Source organism: Acipenser ruthenus, chromosome 4 (assembly GCF_902713425.1).
Source record: "Acipenser ruthenus chromosome 4, fAciRut3.2 maternal haplotype, whole genome shotgun sequence".
In the NCBI taxonomy this organism is placed as follows: domain Eukaryota; kingdom Metazoa; phylum Chordata; class Actinopteri; order Acipenseriformes; family Acipenseridae; genus Acipenser; species Acipenser ruthenus.
Genome location: NC_081192.1, coordinates 11,825,729 through 11,844,611, shown reverse-complemented (window position 1 = coordinate 11,844,611; position 18,883 = coordinate 11,825,729). Strand labels below are relative to the sequence as shown.

Here is an 18,883-nt window from a genome sequence, read left to right as displayed (position 1 = left end):
CCAGATAGGCCAAGCTGATACCAGACTTGCACACTTTCTGTAGCACAGAAAACTGGTTCTCTCTTTTCACTGGTTATAGTCTTTTAAATAATTTCTGTATCTTCAACCATGCAACAAATAAAGGCGTCTGTCTTACCACCATGCAAGTTAATACATAACAGAAATTATATAAACATCCAAGATCATGTTCAGCATAGAATGGACATTTCTACCACTTTACGGTACAGAGTAATTTCTATGTATTTTACAATGTGAATCTGAAGAAACTAAAAACAAAACATCAATGTACAACACAGCACTCTCACCTTTAACACATATCTCTGCCACTCTCACTTGGTGGAACAAACACTGAAAATACAGAAATGATGTTGGACAATAGTGGTGAATAAACCCAATACAGTTTATTGAAAATGTGAACGCCTTGGAACAATGAGTTTTGCATAAGATTTATATTCACAACGTGGGGTACAACATCCATTAATTGTTACTGAGTGTATCAGAACTTTGTGTAGAAATAGGATGACTTGAATTTCATAGGTTCCCAGATCTTCCATTGTTACTGAGTGTATCAGAACTTTGTGTAGAAATAGGATGACTTGAATTTCATAGGTTCCCAGATCTTCCATTGTTGTCTTGTGCTTTTTCCAATTAGAGAATGTGGGGCACATGTTACCTTCCCAACATCTCCATTGGGGGAAATACAGGTAAAATGTATACATTTTGGATTAACTCAGTTTGAAGAAAACTAATATTTAACGAAAACCAAGTTTACACAGAAACGAAAAAGGGCTGACATAAGCCAAAAGTGTAACCCTTCCTATTATACAGTGCTGAAACACATTCACCTGATGAACAGTGGAAAGTAACAAAGACAGCAGACTTATGAAGGTCCTTACACGAACAAACAATTTTTTGCAACAATAAAACTAATTAAAGTCAACATTACAGAACTAGCAAATAACCTGGAGGGTTAATTTAAGAATCAAAAGTGTTCCTAAGTTGTTGTTTGTTCATCTTGTAAATGTTTAAGTGAAAACAAAAAGTAATTGTAGCTAACAAAATAATTCCATACGTACTCGACAGCATGCACATCCATTCACTGTAAGAAAATGCTAAGGTGAAATGACCAAGGAAGTGAAGCAGTAACAGTTTTCCTGGAAGGCAAGCAAACAGAGCTTACTTTTACCCTGTAAAGCACCAAAAAAAAAATATGTGTGTGTGTGTGTGTGTGTCATATATATATATATATATATATATATATATATATATATATATATATATATATATATATATATATATATATATAGCTAGCTACTACTTTAAATTACAAACTAGTAATCATATGGACACACCAGGCTACATTAAAACAACCAAATTTAAGACAGAGATAGGCTGTTTAATATTAGGTACGTACATAAATGTTTCAATTTTGCAATTCTAGGGGAAAAGAAAAGCAATCTTTCACTTAAGCTTTTTTTTATACAGAAAATAATTAAGTATAATAAGAGTTGTAAAAAGGGATGTTGCTTTATCTACAGTAATCGTCAGCTCTTCTGTAACAGGATACAATTCACATCAACACAAAATCTCCAGTGCACATTCATAACTTAATTCCCAAAGGTCTACTGAAAGCTATGCCGTCTCCATCTTGTATCCATGTTTTTCTAGTTCCGCTCTGCAGGAAGAAAGGAAATACAAAGTTATTCCAGCATGAAGGGACAGACACCTACTTTACAAAATGCTGTTCCATTTTATTGGACACCCATAAATGTGACGCAGAGAATCATAGAACAGCTGGGCTGGATACTGTCATCAGAAGTGGTAGTCTATAAATTTGGGTTTTTGTTTATTATTAATTTCATTTTTAGCTATCTGAGTTACGTAAATCATTTTTCAGGGCTTTCGCTTTATGGTTACTTTCCACAGTGCTTTGGCATTTTTTTCTGTCAGAATATGTACAGTAACCTCGACAGTATTTGCACATTTAAGTTGTACCTTCTTTCCTTTGCTGTCTTCTGCAGTTTGTGTGTGTCTAGGCTTTTTTTTTTTACATTCGCAACTCTATTTCATTCTATAGTGTAATACAGCTTTAAATCCCACGACCAAGTCTTCTAATTGTAATCTCGTTTGAAATCTCGCAAGTGGAGTCTCCAATAGAAATGTAGGAACTTGCCAACACTCAGTAGTTGTGGCGGGTTTAAAGCATTCAGAACGAATCAATGATAGATACAAGTCAGGAACATTGCCCACCTGCACTGGGAAAGGGGTGAAGTCAGCATAATTTGAGTAACCATTTCCAGTGTTTTACCAGCGTTTATTGGCTATACACCGAATTCTTTTTTTTTTTTTTTAATCTGGGGGTGGGGGGGTTTTATCGGTTAAAGCAGAAAATCAGAAGACCTATATCATTTATCGCCAAAAGACCAAAACAAATTTCCCCAAAAGAATGATACATTTCTACTATATAATACATAAAATGAGGTACAAGGTAAAATCAATGTGGCAGTGACAACCAAAATAGTAACTGACTGTGTAAGGTTTTATATAAATTGTAATTATTTTGTGTCCTTTCAAATGGTAAAGAACTGAGAAATCATTGAAAATGTCTCTGAACATTGTATGATTTTCATGTGTTTAATGAAAGGCTTCTCAAATCTACTGCCTAAACACTGCCCTGTCCTTGTAGTTCTATAACTTTGCACGCAGCTTGAGGTGCCTCCATGTCTGAAAGTCATGATAAGAAACAGTTTTTTATGGTTCAAAGAGCAGTTGTGACCTCAGACAGATGACCCTTGTTTATGCATGAGTTGTTTCTACCTAAAAAGCCGATTTTAATCATAAGTGTGAATCAGCCCAGCCAAAACTGGCTCTAATCCACAAACTTCGTCACAGGGTGCCTGTTGGCGCACCTCCAGTAAAGTGGGGGCCGTCTGTTCATTGGTGAAGGAAGGAGATTCCCATTCCCTCTAGGTAACCTGCCCAGTATATTCAGGTCTGTAACTATTGTTTGGGGGATCGAAGACCACCCGTCAAGACCTGTAGGTTTACCTGCAGCTTTGTTGCTCAAGATTCCATCTGCTGAGACCTGTAACTTTGCCTACAGTATTATCCTGCGACTGCATCCTGTACTGTCTTTGGATTTGCTTTGTTCCTGAATAAAACTCTCTTGATTGATGTTACCTGAAGAGGACTGACTTGTTAAGAAGAAAACTAGCCTTACAATTGACAGAAGCATACTTGAATACAGACATGTGCCAAATATGAAGACAATATCTCAAAACCTAAACAGTCACATGATCTCCATATTTTGGTGATATTGGGTCAGAGGTCAGTATCAAAAGCCCATAGAATGCAATATTTATAACACTGCATACATCTGTATCTCAGAGTGTCTCTGAATTGAGTCTTTCATAGGCAGAGGCAGCAATTTTTGTACACAAAAATAAAGCATATAACAAAGTTGTATACAGAATGCGAAGCAAATGCGGCCACATAAGTCAAAAATGTTGTTTTACCTTAAAAAGTGGATTTCCACCATTTTAAATTGATAAAACCATTAATAAAATCAAAACCAAAAGCAGTATTTTCAAAACATGGGGGGTTGGATTTCTTTTCACTGGAACTGTAGCTTTAAGGGTATTGTTTTTAACCGTTATGGTACCAGAAATGAAAAAGCCAGTGCAATGGTCAAAAGTATTTTTCTGATTAGTCATTTTGTGCAGGCTTCCCAGAGATGCCAACTTCAGAAAGGAGAACATAGTAGCATGGAATTATTTTTTAAGGCCAGTTGCTGCTAGTCCCTAGAAATTAAAAAGTTCCTCTGCTCTGGTAAACCAATGACCTCATTTTTGCTGTTCAAGGTACAACTTTGGTAAATTGTACACACGCGCCATTTAGAAACAAACAAACAAACAAACAAAAAAAAAAACAATAAAAATACTTCACTTTTTTTTATTAGAATTCTATTTATTCAGGATTTAAATATTTGTAATAGAGTGTTTTAGATCTTGTTCATGCTATCAAACCTGGACTGAAATATTCAACCTCAAAACTTTATAAAAATAACACCTGAAAAAAGATTTAACATCATGTTTATTTTGATTTTGCATATTGCTGGTGTTTCTTTGTACCTATGTAAGTGATTCAGACCTATGTAAGTGATTCAGACACTCGACTTCTTTAATGAATGACCATTCCGTGGTAAATTCCTCTCAATATTTCTGACAAGCCAACTTCGATCTTTTAGCTAGAGGAGAGTTTTTGTTTGAGGCTGGGATTTTGTCACAGAAATTTGTACTAAAAATCACGGAGCAGTCATGGTAAATTTGTTTAAAATCACGAAGGAAGGGGGAAATGGTGTGTGAAGTCACGGGGATGAAAATTCAACTTTTTTTTTTTTTTTTTTTAAATACAATACAGTACCTACATAGGGATGGGAATTTTAAATGTTTAAACATATAAACTCTAAAGAAGTGGTAAAACGTTTAATAATAAGCTAAACGTATAACCGGTCACGTGACAAATGTCACCAAATGCATATTTTTTTATGCATTAATTTTAGTAATTTATCATCAGTAGTCCGTCGCGTACCAGACTGCTCTAGTGCCACAGTGAGGGCGGATATTATAAAAAGGAAGGGGTTTGGCAATTGCCTCCAAGTAGCTTTTCTAATTGGTGCAACAGAAAGATTGACACTGGGGCAGATTTTATTCTCGGTCGATCTGGCGCTTCATTGGTGCACTATGTGTGTGTGTATGCCTGTAGTAGGTGTGGTATGGTATAATTTCCATGGCGGGGTTAAATAACATTAATGACCAGTGTTTTTTTGGTTCTATATTTAAAAATGACATCTCTAAACAAAAGAAGCCAAGCTTTTTTTTTTTTTTTCTGAGTTTGTCCTATATTTAAAATGGCATCTCTAAACAAAGGAAGCCATATTTGGAAGTACTTTGAGGAACTGGACGAGAAAACCATGGTATGTAAATAATTATGCCAAACAAAATTGCCATACCACAAAAAAACAAGTTCAATGCTTCACAGTTTGAAATGAAAAAATTTAGAATTATTGTGGATGCAGTTTTCTGACGGCAATAAAAAGTAAACACCCATAACATTTGCTATAGATTTGGCCGTTGGGCGTGATCACGTTATCCCCCATGAGGACAGTGCATGTGAATCGTGAATACTGCAGTTTTGAAATCAATGTAAGACTATCCCAATACTGTGCTGACCCATAAAACAATAACAGCGAGGCTGGAAAAACTTAAAGAAAATTGTGCTGCAGCTGTTCATACAAAACATTCAAGGGCAGAAAAAGTTGCAATTACCATAGACTCATAGATCCCATTCCTCAATCTTTCCAAAGGTGGAAGGCTTTTTTCACTTGAAATTGTTCTGTAAGCTTTTGGACCAAACGGCTGTTTATGTTTAGTACAGTTTTTATTTGTATGTTGGAACTACTGCACTAAAGTAAAGGACCCCTGAGACACACTTCAAACAGGTAGACCAGGCATCTCTTTTTACAATTTAATGTAAAGTTGTGTGGATACGTGATTTTGAATACTTTACGTTACTTAGTAATAGCTGACCATATACAATTAACTGCACAAGAAGGCAAACGTTATATTAATTACTTAATGTGTGTTAGATTGTCATTTTAAAATAGGACTTGTGGCAATGTTTGGGAGGTTTATGTACACTAGTACAGTATGTAGAGGAGTGGCGTTTGATTCGAGTACTCGGAAATTGTAATGCTCAAGTCTCGAGCAACAATAGATCTCAAAAATCCCACCTCTACTATCAAAGACCACAAACTTTTAAATCTCTGAGGCAGACTTTTTAATATCAGTCACAGTGCTCTTTAAAATTCCAAAATATTGTGCTGTTTTATCCCTGGTAATTACCTTTTCCAGAAGAGAAAGTATTTCCAACTTTTAAAAAAAAAAAAAATTTTTTAATTGTAAGCACAACTCGCTTTCGCGCTGTACAGTGGGAGATATTAGTCTCTTTTTAATATATATATTTTTTAAACCATATAACTTGGGGCAAAGCAATAGATTCCTGTTTTGTTGTTGTTAAATAAACCTTTAAGAAACATGCTATTCTAAAAACATGATACTATCCGAAAATGTGTTCAATACATATATAGCATAAAGTTATATCTACACAAGCAACTTTAATTACAACTATAAATATAAACATTTCAATATATACTCTGTGCAGGTGTTTTATTCTTCTTCTTCTTCTTCTTCTTCTTCTTATTTTTACTTTGTAGTTTAGTCTTTGCGATGTTAATGTTATTTGCTTATTTAGGGTTTATTTGCTTTGAAAATACTAATGTAGGTAGATGTGTATGTAGATACGGTTTAAACACTGACATTGCAAAGAGTTTAAGAGTTTTCATAAAAATTTACCAAAAGCACATCCCTATATAGACATAAAATGAGTCTGTCTATATAAGTAGGAAAAAAAGAAACAATCTAAATAGTTATTTATTTATTATGGTTTTCACAACATCAGGTTCAAGTTTTAATCCTGTAAATCAGTAAGCTTCACAGCGTATACAACTATAAACAACTTTCGTTTTACATAACATGGTGGGGTTTCTACAGGACAGCAGACAAAAACTGTAGGTTTTACATACCTTTAATAAATAAAGTTTGAAGTTTAAAATAAAGCCTGTCTGAGTATCTGTTGCTTCTTCTATGGTAGTTTGCAGTTATTTTACGGTTTGGTTTGTTTACATATTATTCTGATACATGTTGTACATGCTTGATGCCTTTCTGGAGCTTTCTGTGCAGAAAATGATTACAGCAAGCGTTGGGAATCTCGTTCCCATGTTTTTTCCAGAACTGGTAAACGTCGCATTTCATTTCACTGACAATTTCGCAGTAAGCACGGTATTCACGCTGTGCTACACAGTTGTCTTCAAACAGTAGACTGGCCTCAAACACTTCTCAGTTATGCTGAGACACGTTGCTTGATTTGGCTCAAAGACCTGACAGGCACTGAAAATGCAGCTGCAGGTTTACAAAACCGAGCAGCAAACTTGCACTGCATGTATGTTTTTTTCTTCAGCGCTGTCAATTGATTTAAAAGTGTGAACGGCTACATTGCAGAGTAAGGCAACCGAGCTAGTTCAACATTAGCTAAACCGTTAAGGTTGTTCTTGAGCACCCTTTATGATTAATGTATTTCTTGTTTATGTTGCATCTCAGTAGGCGCTCTCATGAGTAAAATCTATTTGAATTAGGCCTAAGAATAAAAGAATGATCCCTATATACAGAAAGATTACAGCTCCTGTGCTTTCCCACTTATTCTCATAACAAAAAGGCAGCAAAGGTTTACAACATAGGGATTTAGTTGGCACATCAGCTACCCAGTATTTAAACATAATTGCGTATACGCCACAATCCCTTGGATAATTGCTTAAACCTAACAGTTACTGTACCACAGAGCCCATTTTCAATGTGTTCCTGGTACATTAAAATAATTTATGATCACAACTACTATTTACAAGGGAACTTTAAATTCATGATAGTTTACCATTACCTTAGAATACTTTGTCATGGCCCACCCACTAACGTTTTTGCATTAACCACCGATTGTGAGGAGACACTGTTTTCTTCAGAAAAATCAAACACTGTTATTTAGGGAATAACTTGGCTGTTCAATGAAGGGTGGTTGTGGTTTTAGACCACCTAGAACACATGGGTATGCAACTAGTTTTGCAATTCCTAAAGAAACTACTTGGAGAGCTTGTGTGTTTTAAATTTTATTTACTTTGGTATCAACTGTGGTTTCCATGTCACGTCAAACAGAAAAATAATAACAATAATACAAATTAAACTCTTAACTTTAAGCTTTCTGTATGCCAAGAAACCTATTGATGGCAAGTACTGACTGAACTTTTATTATGTTTCAGTTTCTTAGTAAGTGTTTTAAATATGAGGCGCGAATTAGTTTGAACCAGATGAGATTAAATAATCCTATCAAATGCATCTGTGAATGTAAACCTAGTATTTACCAATGAGAATAAGCTATAGTGAGGGAATGCTCTAAATGTTTATGTCATCAAACCAATTGGAGCACACGATCTGTGCCCCGGGAGCGGTTTCAACTGACTGAAACGCCATGTGAACACTTCCTATCGACTTCAACTCGTTTAGAACGATCCGACCGGAGCCCGGGAAAAATAGGCAGCCTCAGCTTGTTTGGGGAATCAAACCAGGGCGCGGATCATTTCACTTTCCACCGTGCAAATGATTAACTATCTGAGGGTGCAACGATTACTGTGGCCCCATGGGCAATCGCGCAGTGTGTGCCTTGACATTTGATGGTTCATATGAAATATCTTAGTAAGCAGATAAATATAACAGCATGTCATTTTTTAGATGTCTTTACTGTAAATGTTGTTTTGCATTGAAATATAGCAGCAGTAACAGGGCATCAAGTTTGCAATTAGAGACCTGGAATATACTCTGCAAATTTTAACAAATACTCTTAATGTTTTTACACAACCTATGCTTTATATTGTGGTGCTGCAATTCATTTACTTTGAAGGTATATCATTTCTTAAAGATATATCAATATAGCTAAGGTACGTGTGAATGAGTTATCACAAGCATTGTTTTTAAGTACAATTATTTTTCTGTGGGTGATGAGGCTCAATAGCAGTCTGGTCATCATGTCACCCTATTGTGTGATTTTGAGCTGAGAGAATAAAGTTATGAATGTATGCGTAATTTGAACAGGGAAAAAAAATTGTGTTTGCCCCATGGCATGTTGTCTACGACACTGCAAACTCATTTTTGCACTTTAAAATATGTATTTCGCTGGGTATCATTACACAAATGCATAAGGTTAAAATTTTTTTTTTTTAAAGATGCACTGTTTATTTATTAATCAACCTAGAAATACTGAAAGTTCTTAATGTGTGTGTGTGTGTGTGTGTATGTAATATATATATATATATATATATATATATATATATATATATATAGAGAGAGAGAGAGAGAGAGAGAGAGATCACCTGAAATCCATAGCATGTGATTTTTTTAAAAGTATTATTCAGATGATGATTATTAGATTTTAATTAAATCAGATTATTTGGAGAACTGGCATTCGATGGGAGCTGGGCTTGCTTAAAAGGTCTGTGAGAATAGTAAATGTTTGACTAGTTTCGGCAAACAAACTAGGCTTGTTTTCCTGGGCTGTTTTCTCACTATCCTGTCTGAACTCTCTTCGATCTGAGCTCTGATCATTTCCACAATCAATCGGAGGCTGGGTAGTTTGGAATTGCTCCCACGTGAATACCGACCAAGTTTCTTTAGTTTCAGCTTTCTGAGCTCAAGACTATCACAATGGCTATCGGTGTTACGGTTCAGATTTTTTGCTCCAAAAATGAAACAGTCACTATTAGAAGACTTCTGGTTATCACAACACCACGAAGAGTTATATTCCACAAATGACTGCTTGAAATAACTATAAAATAAGTTGAAAGTGCTTAACAAAAGCACACTGATGTGTTACTGAAGAATTTACCTTAGCTGATTTGAAAAATCATCCTCTACATTGTCATCATCCCAGTTATCTTCCCAGACATGTGCATCTTCATCTTCATCCAACCCTGTCCAATCTGAAACAGAACAATTGTATAATGATAATAAGGCCAACACTAATTTGGCATGAGTTTACAACATGTTGACATGTTGGTTTTTTTTGGCCGGATAGTGACCATTCCTCAAAAGATTAGCGGGTGAAATCACCATGTTGAAATGATTTTGTTTCTTAAATGCAGAGAATCAAAACACCTGCTACCACTGAAAGACACCGAGGTTATGAACAAAACAACACGAGGTCCTAGGAACAGGACTGCCCAATAAAACCAAGGCGCTTGAATTGGGGTGCAAGGGTTGAATACTGAAGCACCTGCCAACCAAGCTCTTACCATCATCCTAGCAATACCGGTCTGTAAAACAGTCACATATACAACTACAGAATGCTAATACCTATGTATCCTCATTCATTGCCCCAGATAGTATCTGAGCTACAGCAGACTATGGAGCTTCTAAATTACAAGCATTAAGATTATGAAGCGTCAACACGAATGTGCATCCACTTTTTGAAAAATGTGACCGTTTTATAAACTACCGCTATGCTAGTGTTCTCCACAACCTCGACAAATACATGTATTAAACCGTAAATATTAAAAATGACTGAGTCACGGTTCCAGGCTGCTGGGCCTGTTTTGGCGAGCTAACTAAATACTTTACAACCCCGTGTTATACTGCATAATGTGTTTGCAATTTTCAATCTACCTTCTGCTGGAAATTCCTCAAACTCATCGTCCTCTTCTAACAATCCCAGATCCACGGTTTGCTTCTTTTCCGACATAATTCCCCTTTTCGTCTCAGATCAGACACAACACGTCGAGGCTAATGATGTTTGTATTGAGGCTGATGGGATACTGGAGGTACGCAACGAACAGTGTTCCTAAATCTCACGAGAAAAAAAGCTGCACTGCCTTTCAAAACAAGCCCAAAAGAAGCGCAACCAATGTTAGAGTATGGGTGTTTATGCAAACTACAACCCGCGACTCTCAACAAGCCCAATCCCGCTTATTATAAGCAGACTTGGCAACTGTGACAACGCCTCCACATGTGCGTGAGAAGAGCGAGAATGGACATTTTCTCAAATGCTTTTTCTTAATAAAGCTTGTATCCAATCAACAATATATTACACACACACACACACACACACACACACACACACACACACACACACACACACACACACACACACACATATATATATATATATATATATATATATATATATATATATATATATATATATAAACTATGTTAAAACTGTACTTAAAAAAGCTTCTTATTTCAATATACTGCAGCGTGCACGTGTGTTAGCAGCAGCAGGGCTGATAGGAGACGTAATCACACAGGGACGTGAGCCCGATATACGATTTTTCCAAGGAGCCCGATATACGCTCCTTTGAAGGAGCTGCCTCTTTTGTACAACGGTATCGGCGCTATGCTTTACTGCGAACGGTCCCCGGTTTGCGCCCGCCCTTCTGCTTCTGTGAGTGGATTGCCTCGCCCTGTGTGATGCGCCTGCAATATATTTGTATCATATAGGTTACTATATTAAATTAAAAGTATACAAAATAATAGAAATTAAGTGTAGAAATAGCCTTACATGTGGTTAGAACATGTAGTTAAACGTAGCCACGAAAGGAAAAGCAGTGGTTGATTTTATTTTTTTTAAGGGACCATTAATGCATACCCTCCAACCGTACCGATTTAGCCGGTACAACATCCGATTTCTAAGTTTGGTACCGAATCCCCACGTGTACCGAATTTTGAGCTTCGTCTTTTTATTAGTGTTATTGTTTTTCCTGCACGGCCCCGCCAGGCCACTAGAGGTATGCGGGTGCTAGCGTCACATCCCCATGGTGCTGCCTGCTAAACAGATAGTAGACAGCAAAGATACTGGTAGACAGTCCATTCACAGATATTCTGTTGTTATAAAATTTGTTTGGCTAATTTCTGCAGTAGCACGCAGAACCACTTTCATGGTAACATTACTGCTCGGAAGAGTAAGGTCAGAATTCTTAGTACACTTGGTGTTGGGTGCTGGAGATTAAAAACGGAATAGATTTTAAGAAGAACAATATCTTTAGGGTGTTTGTGATTTAATTTAATTTAATTTAAATGTAGTTAGTGTAAGGCAGTTTAGCCTGTCATTGCCTTTCTCACTCATTTAGATACATAATTATCCCGAGGAAAAATCCCCAGAGATTTGCAATTCATGGAATGCTTAATGATTTAGAATATGTTTCAAATGTTGTTTTAGACTTTTCTTTGATGCATTATACATAATAGAACTGATTTAAAAAAAAATCTGTCTACCAACACATACATTTACATACTAAAGTAAAGTTATTATTATTATTTTTTTAACTATAGCCAAATGGCAGTTTTCCAATTAGTATATATATACTCATTGGAAAATGTACTATTGATTGATATCACTATTGATAATAAAGACGAGTGAAATGAACCAACATTAAACATTGTGTAACTATTCTCTGGTTATACTAAGTGAAATTCACATCACATGCCAAACTCTACAGATTAAGGAGCTATAGTACAAACTGGTAACCTACTCAGTAGGCTACCAATTTTCAGTACTGCTATAGTCCTACCACAATTTGCTCCTCATCCTATGTATCCCAACAAAAAAACAAACAAACACAAATGGTATCTGTCATTTCTTCTCTCTATTCAATATGTGTTTTGATAAGAATATACAAATGTTATACAGTATATCATGCAGTTACAGAAATGTATATTCCTTCTGTAGTATTTGTGCATTTGGGTAAGAGATATAAGTTATTCAAATTAAAAAGGTACTTTTGGAGTAAGTCAGTTTATACCACCTGCTTTAAAAACAAATCAATTGTGGGACAGGACAGGGAACTGAGCACAGGGTTAAGAAGACAGGGAAGGCTCTTCAGCACAATGGGATTTGTGAGACATAATGAAACATACAGATTTTTGTTGTATCTAAATGTAAAAATGTGCAGTTTAAGTTGCAGGAAATCGCATAAAGTTAACATTTCAAATATTCTCTGAGAGGGGCATGTACCAGACCCCCGTGGAAGCAGCTCACTCACTACCACATGAGCCACTTGCTCTCTTAACGCCACACAAGAAAACCATCGGAACACCAGGACAGTTGATGGGAAAAGGGAACACAACAGTCCCAGTCACACCCTGACGTCTAATCGCCCTACTCTTCTGTCAACTACCAGTAACTTGTCAATGCAACACTTGTTCTAGCTATAGTATGTTTTGATGACGAGCGATACATACTGTAGGCCTAGAGTATTTGAAATACATTTTTAGAAATTCATGAAACGTGCAGGGATGGATTTGGCAGGGTAATCGTTTCTGTTAGAATTTGCAGTAGCCTCATACTAGTACTTAATCCACTGCATTTGTAAAGTGTTGAAAAACATTTACAACATAGATTGTGCTCATGGCAACTGCACAGTACATTCAAATATTTAACCTCTCTTATCCTACCGAGTCTAATGGCTGTTATTTATTGTTGTTATTACTGTGATCTCGAATGTCCCTGGCTGACAGATATTACAAAGCTAAGTGAAGGAAAATTATGGTTTTGTAATTGTGATCTGACTAAGTAAATAAAAGTAATTGTATAATTCTGTTATTTCACTTTTAGTTTTATTTCCGAGTGTTACCATCTCAGGTAGATTCAGATTCATGAACAGTTGTGTAGCAGGGCAGAGCCCTGATAGTAGATATGTGGCAGGGCAGAGCCCTGCTGGTTAATGTATTATTTTGTGTATATTTTAAAAGGAATGGTTATTGTTGTAGTATTATGATTTAAATGTATTGTTTTGTGTTGATTTAAAACAAGTGATGTTTGTTTTGTTTGGCAGCATGGATGGAGTTGAAGTCCCATCCCTCGAAATGGGCCATCTCTGAATTACGTGATTGCTAATTTGGAGATGGCCACATGTATAAAAGCACAGCAGCCACTCATAAGGGGGTGGCGGTTCAGAGAGAAGAAACGCGTGAGAGAGGACAAGCACGGTACTTGTTTTGGTTAAAATTATTTGTGTGCAAGACTTGTTTTTGTTATTTTGGCTAAGTGTTTTGTGTAAAAGTGTTTATGTTTTTTTAATTTAAATAAATACGCGCTCAGTGCATCAACCCGCAGTACTTGTCTGTGTGTCAACTTCCTGGTCTGGGGACATCACCACTCGGCCACCCTGTCATACATGGTGTCCATATGTGGGATCTGGCAACAGCGCCACCACGTACCCAGGCCAGAACAGTACTGCGGGTACACCTTTTTATTTTTTGAAGAATTGTTTTTTGTGAAGAAAGAAGGAAAGAAAAGAGCATAGAGAGGTACGAGAGCTGGGTGAGGCAGTCCAGAAGCCCCCTATGGATGGGAACAGAAGGGAGGCATCTACTGTGGGACAACCACCAGGATATCCTGATGGATATCCTAGGTCTCAAATCCGAGGTCCAGCTGAAGGGGATTAGCAGGCGGTACCCAGAGGTGATGGAAGCCTTGGAGAGAATGAAGGAGGTCGTGGACTGGGCCTACAAGGAGCGGGAGGCGGAGCAGTCCCAGTTGGCCAAGGCCGGTGTCCCAGAGTGCTCCTTTTGCGTGTGCTATGGGCATGAGAAGGAAAGCTGACCGGAGGCCAACTGGAACACGGACACAGACCTGGAATGGGAGGAGCCTGAGCGTCCAGCGTCCAAGAGGGGGGAAGGTGAGGGTCCAGCGCCCAAGAGGGGGGAGGCTGAGGGTCCAGCGCCCAAGAAGGGGGAGGCTGAGCGTCCAGAGTCCAAGAGAGGGAAGCCTGAGCCTCCAGCGCCACGGGGAGAAGTCTTGCAGTTTCCAGCGATAGAAGGAGACTACCTGCTGCTCCCGCCTCCACCGCCAGAGGGAGACTACTGACTGCACCCGCCTCCACCGCCAGAGGGAGACTAGTGGCTGCTCCCGCCTCCACCACCAGAGGGAGACTACTGGCTGCTCCCTCCTCCACCGCCAGAGGGAGACTACCCGGTGCTCCTGTCTCCACTACCAGAGGACAACCTGCCTCGCAAACCTCAGCCATCATTACACTTGCTGCTGAGGGAAGCGTGGCAAAAGCCAGGTGTCAGGCGACCTGCATGGGTTCAGCAAGACCTGCCGTCGCCTCCTGAGAGTCCACTCCTGCCGTCGCCTCCCGAGGGTCCGCTCCTGCCATTCGTCACTGCCCGGGGATGCCTGTTCGACACCGCCTGGGGATGCCTGTTCGTTATCACCGAGTTTCGCTGCAAAAACTTCTGTTGCTGGAGCACAAGATGGAGTTGCCGGCTACAGATGGGGAGGGGGGGAGGTGAAGAGACCACCTCCACCTCAGCCCTGACCACCACCCCTGTGCCACAGCCCGGCACCTGGGAGTTGGATCCCTCAACCTGGGATCCTAGACACCCGCCCTCCCAGGTCGCTGCACTACCAGGCACAAGTGGTTGCATGGTCTCCTGCTCTGCTCCCCCTGGTGGCCCAGATGTTGCTGGACGGTTGCTTGGGCTAACACGTCTGCTTGAGGCTGCAGCCGGCTGGTCATCTGCCTGTGCTCCCGAAGCCCCATCCACTGCGCCCGGGTCCCGTCTCTGGGTCTCAGCCCTGGTGTAGAAGCGGTGTAGAAGAAGAAACGGGTGAGAGAGAGAAAGAAATTAAAAGAAAAATGACAAATGCTACTCATGCTGGAAGGACAAGCACGGTACTTGTTTTGGTTAAAATTAATTGTTTTTGTTTAAGCTTCTTATTTTGGCTCTGTGAGCTGTGTTTTGTGTAAATGTGTTTTTGTTTATTTAATTTAAATAAATACGCGCTCAGTGCTTCAACCCGTAGTACTTGTCTGTGTGTCAACTTCCTGGTCTGCGGACGTCACCACTCAGCCACCCTGTCACAAGGTGATTAACATGGGGGTGGGGGGGGGTCTCTAAACATTTTCACATTCCAATCTAAATGGCTTGTTTGAAAAATAAACAAGGTAAGCAGTAGCAGCTGAACGTGGTGAGAAACACGAACAACATTACCACAAGACCGCCTGCACCGCATTGCAAATTACTCAGCTGTTTCAGACATTGACACGCAGAGCCTACCCCAAGTTTGGTTTTGGTAATTTATTCAATGTTCAATTATTTTGTAATTATTTATAAGTGTTTACACATGACCGGTCTGCTATTCTTCTGAGGACGCTGAAAAAAAAAAAAAAAGATTAAATGGGGAAGACCAATTCAAGAAAATTACCACAAACAAAACAAGCAAATAGTTACATTATTAAAATGCTAACATTAAATTGTAATTTGCCTTGCAACAACATGTCTACGGTCAAAGTAGAGTTAAGGGGTCTTTTTAAATTATGTAAACGGATCTAAATAATAACACCCTTTAATGTTAATCCTACTCCCCACGAATAATTTATTCACCCCCTTTTTAAGATTACAGTCAGCACTCACATATCTGACCCTATAAAATTTTGACTTCAGTGACGGTTAAACGCTGGGACGCATATCTGATTATTTCATTTGTGCCTGTTCTGACTCTTGTCCATTTTTCAGGGAACACAAAAACCATACAATATCAAAAATACATAGCTTAAAGGACTGCGTTGTAAAATAAGTAGGCTTCCATTTATATATACTGTATTGGTTTTGTTGGTACAGTACTATATTTTCAACAGAATAAGTATGAACAATATGAAAATATCCCTTAGCAAAACTAAAGAGATGACATATTAACTGCAATACCGTACATACTTTTAAATCCAGTAACAGCAAAATTAAATCTAAATGTTATCCATGCTCATAACTGCGTAAAACGTAAAAGGCAGAGCAATTTAACAAAACCAAAAGATAAATAAAACAGTTTCCAGAATTAAAACAGCATCCAAAGTCAGTATTCAAAATTGCAGAATATAGTGCTCGATAAGGCCCTAATGTCACAGTTCACTTGCAAATGAAAATGCACAAAAGCAACTGAAGATCACAGATAAAAAAATAAAATAATACATCACAGTATCTAAAACTGTTTAATGATTAACTGTTACATTACGGTAGCTTGTCTCTTTCACTTTGTTTTGGCTGCATTTTCGTCGCGCTGTGTAACTGCACAATATAAGACAGACTGATTTGGCATTAGAGGGTTTTTTTTAAACACAGGCTGTGATGGATATTCAGATAAATTGTAACATCGAAGAGATGGGCTTTGTATCAGAAAACTGGTGACGGAGTCGGAAATTGTGTGTGACAGGTAAGTAGATTAATTTGTTACATATATATAATGGGGATTGATTTTATTCTTAATACAAGGGCGGTAAAACGTGACTGACCGAGTACTGACTGTAATATAGTCGACTTACTTCAGAGAAGAAACAGGTTTATAATTTTAGGGTGTTTTTCCAGTGCTGTTAAATCATTATAGTGGAACACTTTGTGTATCCTTTGTGGAGAAAAGAAAATATACAGGAACCTTGAAGTGTGTACTTTATTCTACATGATTAAAACCACTCTCAATCCCAGATGAAGTGCTGGGAAAAAGTTGTAGTATCTGCTTGGCATACCTGAGACTGCAGTTACACTGTGGCGCCTAGAGTCTCTTTTGCCAGACAGCAGGCTGCCCAGACTGACTCCCGGCCTTTCTTCGGCTCTTAGAATACCTTTCATGGAGGATCCAGGCCTGATTCATGCTAAGTCTTTACTGGGACCTCAGCCCAGTCTTGCAGTCTCTGTTCGCTGCTCTATCTGGGTGATGATCATGACATGCCTTTGGGGGTGGGGGTGAGGGAGCTTTGAGAGGACTGCCATCATCGCTCTGGCTTTTTTTTTCTGATTTCCCCATCAGATTAGATACAGAGCTCCTTGTCTTCCAGGGAAAGTGACAGGAGCCAGTACAGATGAGGCCTGCTTTTCCTGGAGCCTGGATACTGATAATCGACTGCTGTTCCCATCAACAGGTGATTGCCAACTTAAGCAGCAATAGTGTCTCAAAAAGGACTTGTTGACATTTCACGAAATCAGAAAGAGACTCTTAACTCAACCCTTTTGTTTCACTTTTTAAAATCTATGTAAGATATAGACTTATCAAATAAAGTACGTTCATACAGTAGCTGGACATAAAAGAGCCCCCTTGTATTTTTTTATACACCAAGTACAACATAGTGATTTGATAGACACTGTTTTTGCGGTTAATGTTTCTATGCTGGAATACAAAAGTATTCATTGCCGTAGGCATATCATTATCGACAGTGGACGTTATACCCGTTGACAGCTGAGAACAAATATTTATTATATGTATATTTTTTTTTAAAAATTGGATCAAGCTAACTCTCACCACGGATTAGACAAACTTAATGATCCAATTAATAAGCTTTATTCAGGAGAAACATGTCAGCTTTGTCTTAAGAAACCTGCTGCAGTTGATACCCTTCCAGGAAATATCTTTCATGATTGCATATTAAATTTAATCCGACACCCTAAATATAGTTCTTTGTATATTGTATAGGTTGTCAGTATTTACTACTATCCTTTCTTGGTTGCAAAAAAAAAGCAAACTCATTCAAATAAAATATATTTTTTTCCCATTATAAATCGTGTAGATCTAAAGAGTAATATTATTTTATCTTTTTTTCTTTCTTCTTTCTTTTTGTCGGGGGTTTCATTCAACACAGATGTCCGTCATGAAGAATTTAAGTTTCATATTTTCATCTATCAGCCTTGAAAAGGCCTGTCATCTGGAGCTTGAAGTACAGTTTGCCAACAGGCTTTTAGGCCACAATGACAATACAATCTTATATTTGTGCTACCAGGCTCCAAGTAATCCCCCGCTTTCCTCCTCACTGGCCCAGTTATGATCTGGCTTAAATTGCAATTTTTTTTTATCAGGATTTTGGTGATAGCATTTATCAGCAAGAGTGAAATAAAATATGGGAGGTCCAGCTCTTATTAAGAGAATATATATTTACAATTTTAAAGAGAAGGGTTGTTCATATTTTAGAATGTGCCTCCATGCCATAAAATAATGAATATATTGTTAATATCTTAAAAAAAAATGTAACTTCAAAATACTGCCAGTAACTGCTACATGTCATGTAATTATTTATTTGTCTTGAGTCAAGTTCCAGATCAAAAAGTATATCAAGTAACACACACAGCATTACTAATATGAATCTTTCCAACCACAGTGACATTTATTTATTTATTCAATCTGGCTTGATTAAAAAAAAAAAAAAAAAAAAAAAAAAAAATGTTTGAAGTAAAATAGTGAAGCA

General features: G+C 37.9%; 1 long non-coding RNA gene across 1 annotated transcript; it reads right to left on the bottom strand.

The window, feature by feature from the left end:
* Positions 1 to 379: 379 nt before the first annotated feature.
* Positions 380 to 10,496, bottom strand: LOC117399543 (uncharacterized). Its single transcript, XR_004544101.3, has 3 exons — positions 10,320 to 10,496; positions 9,544 to 9,637; positions 380 to 1,675 (listed from the first exon to the last, which is right to left on the bottom strand). It is a non-coding gene; the product is annotated as an uncharacterized LOC117399543 (long non-coding RNA).
* Between the last annotated feature and the right edge of the window lie 8,387 nt (positions 10,497 to 18,883).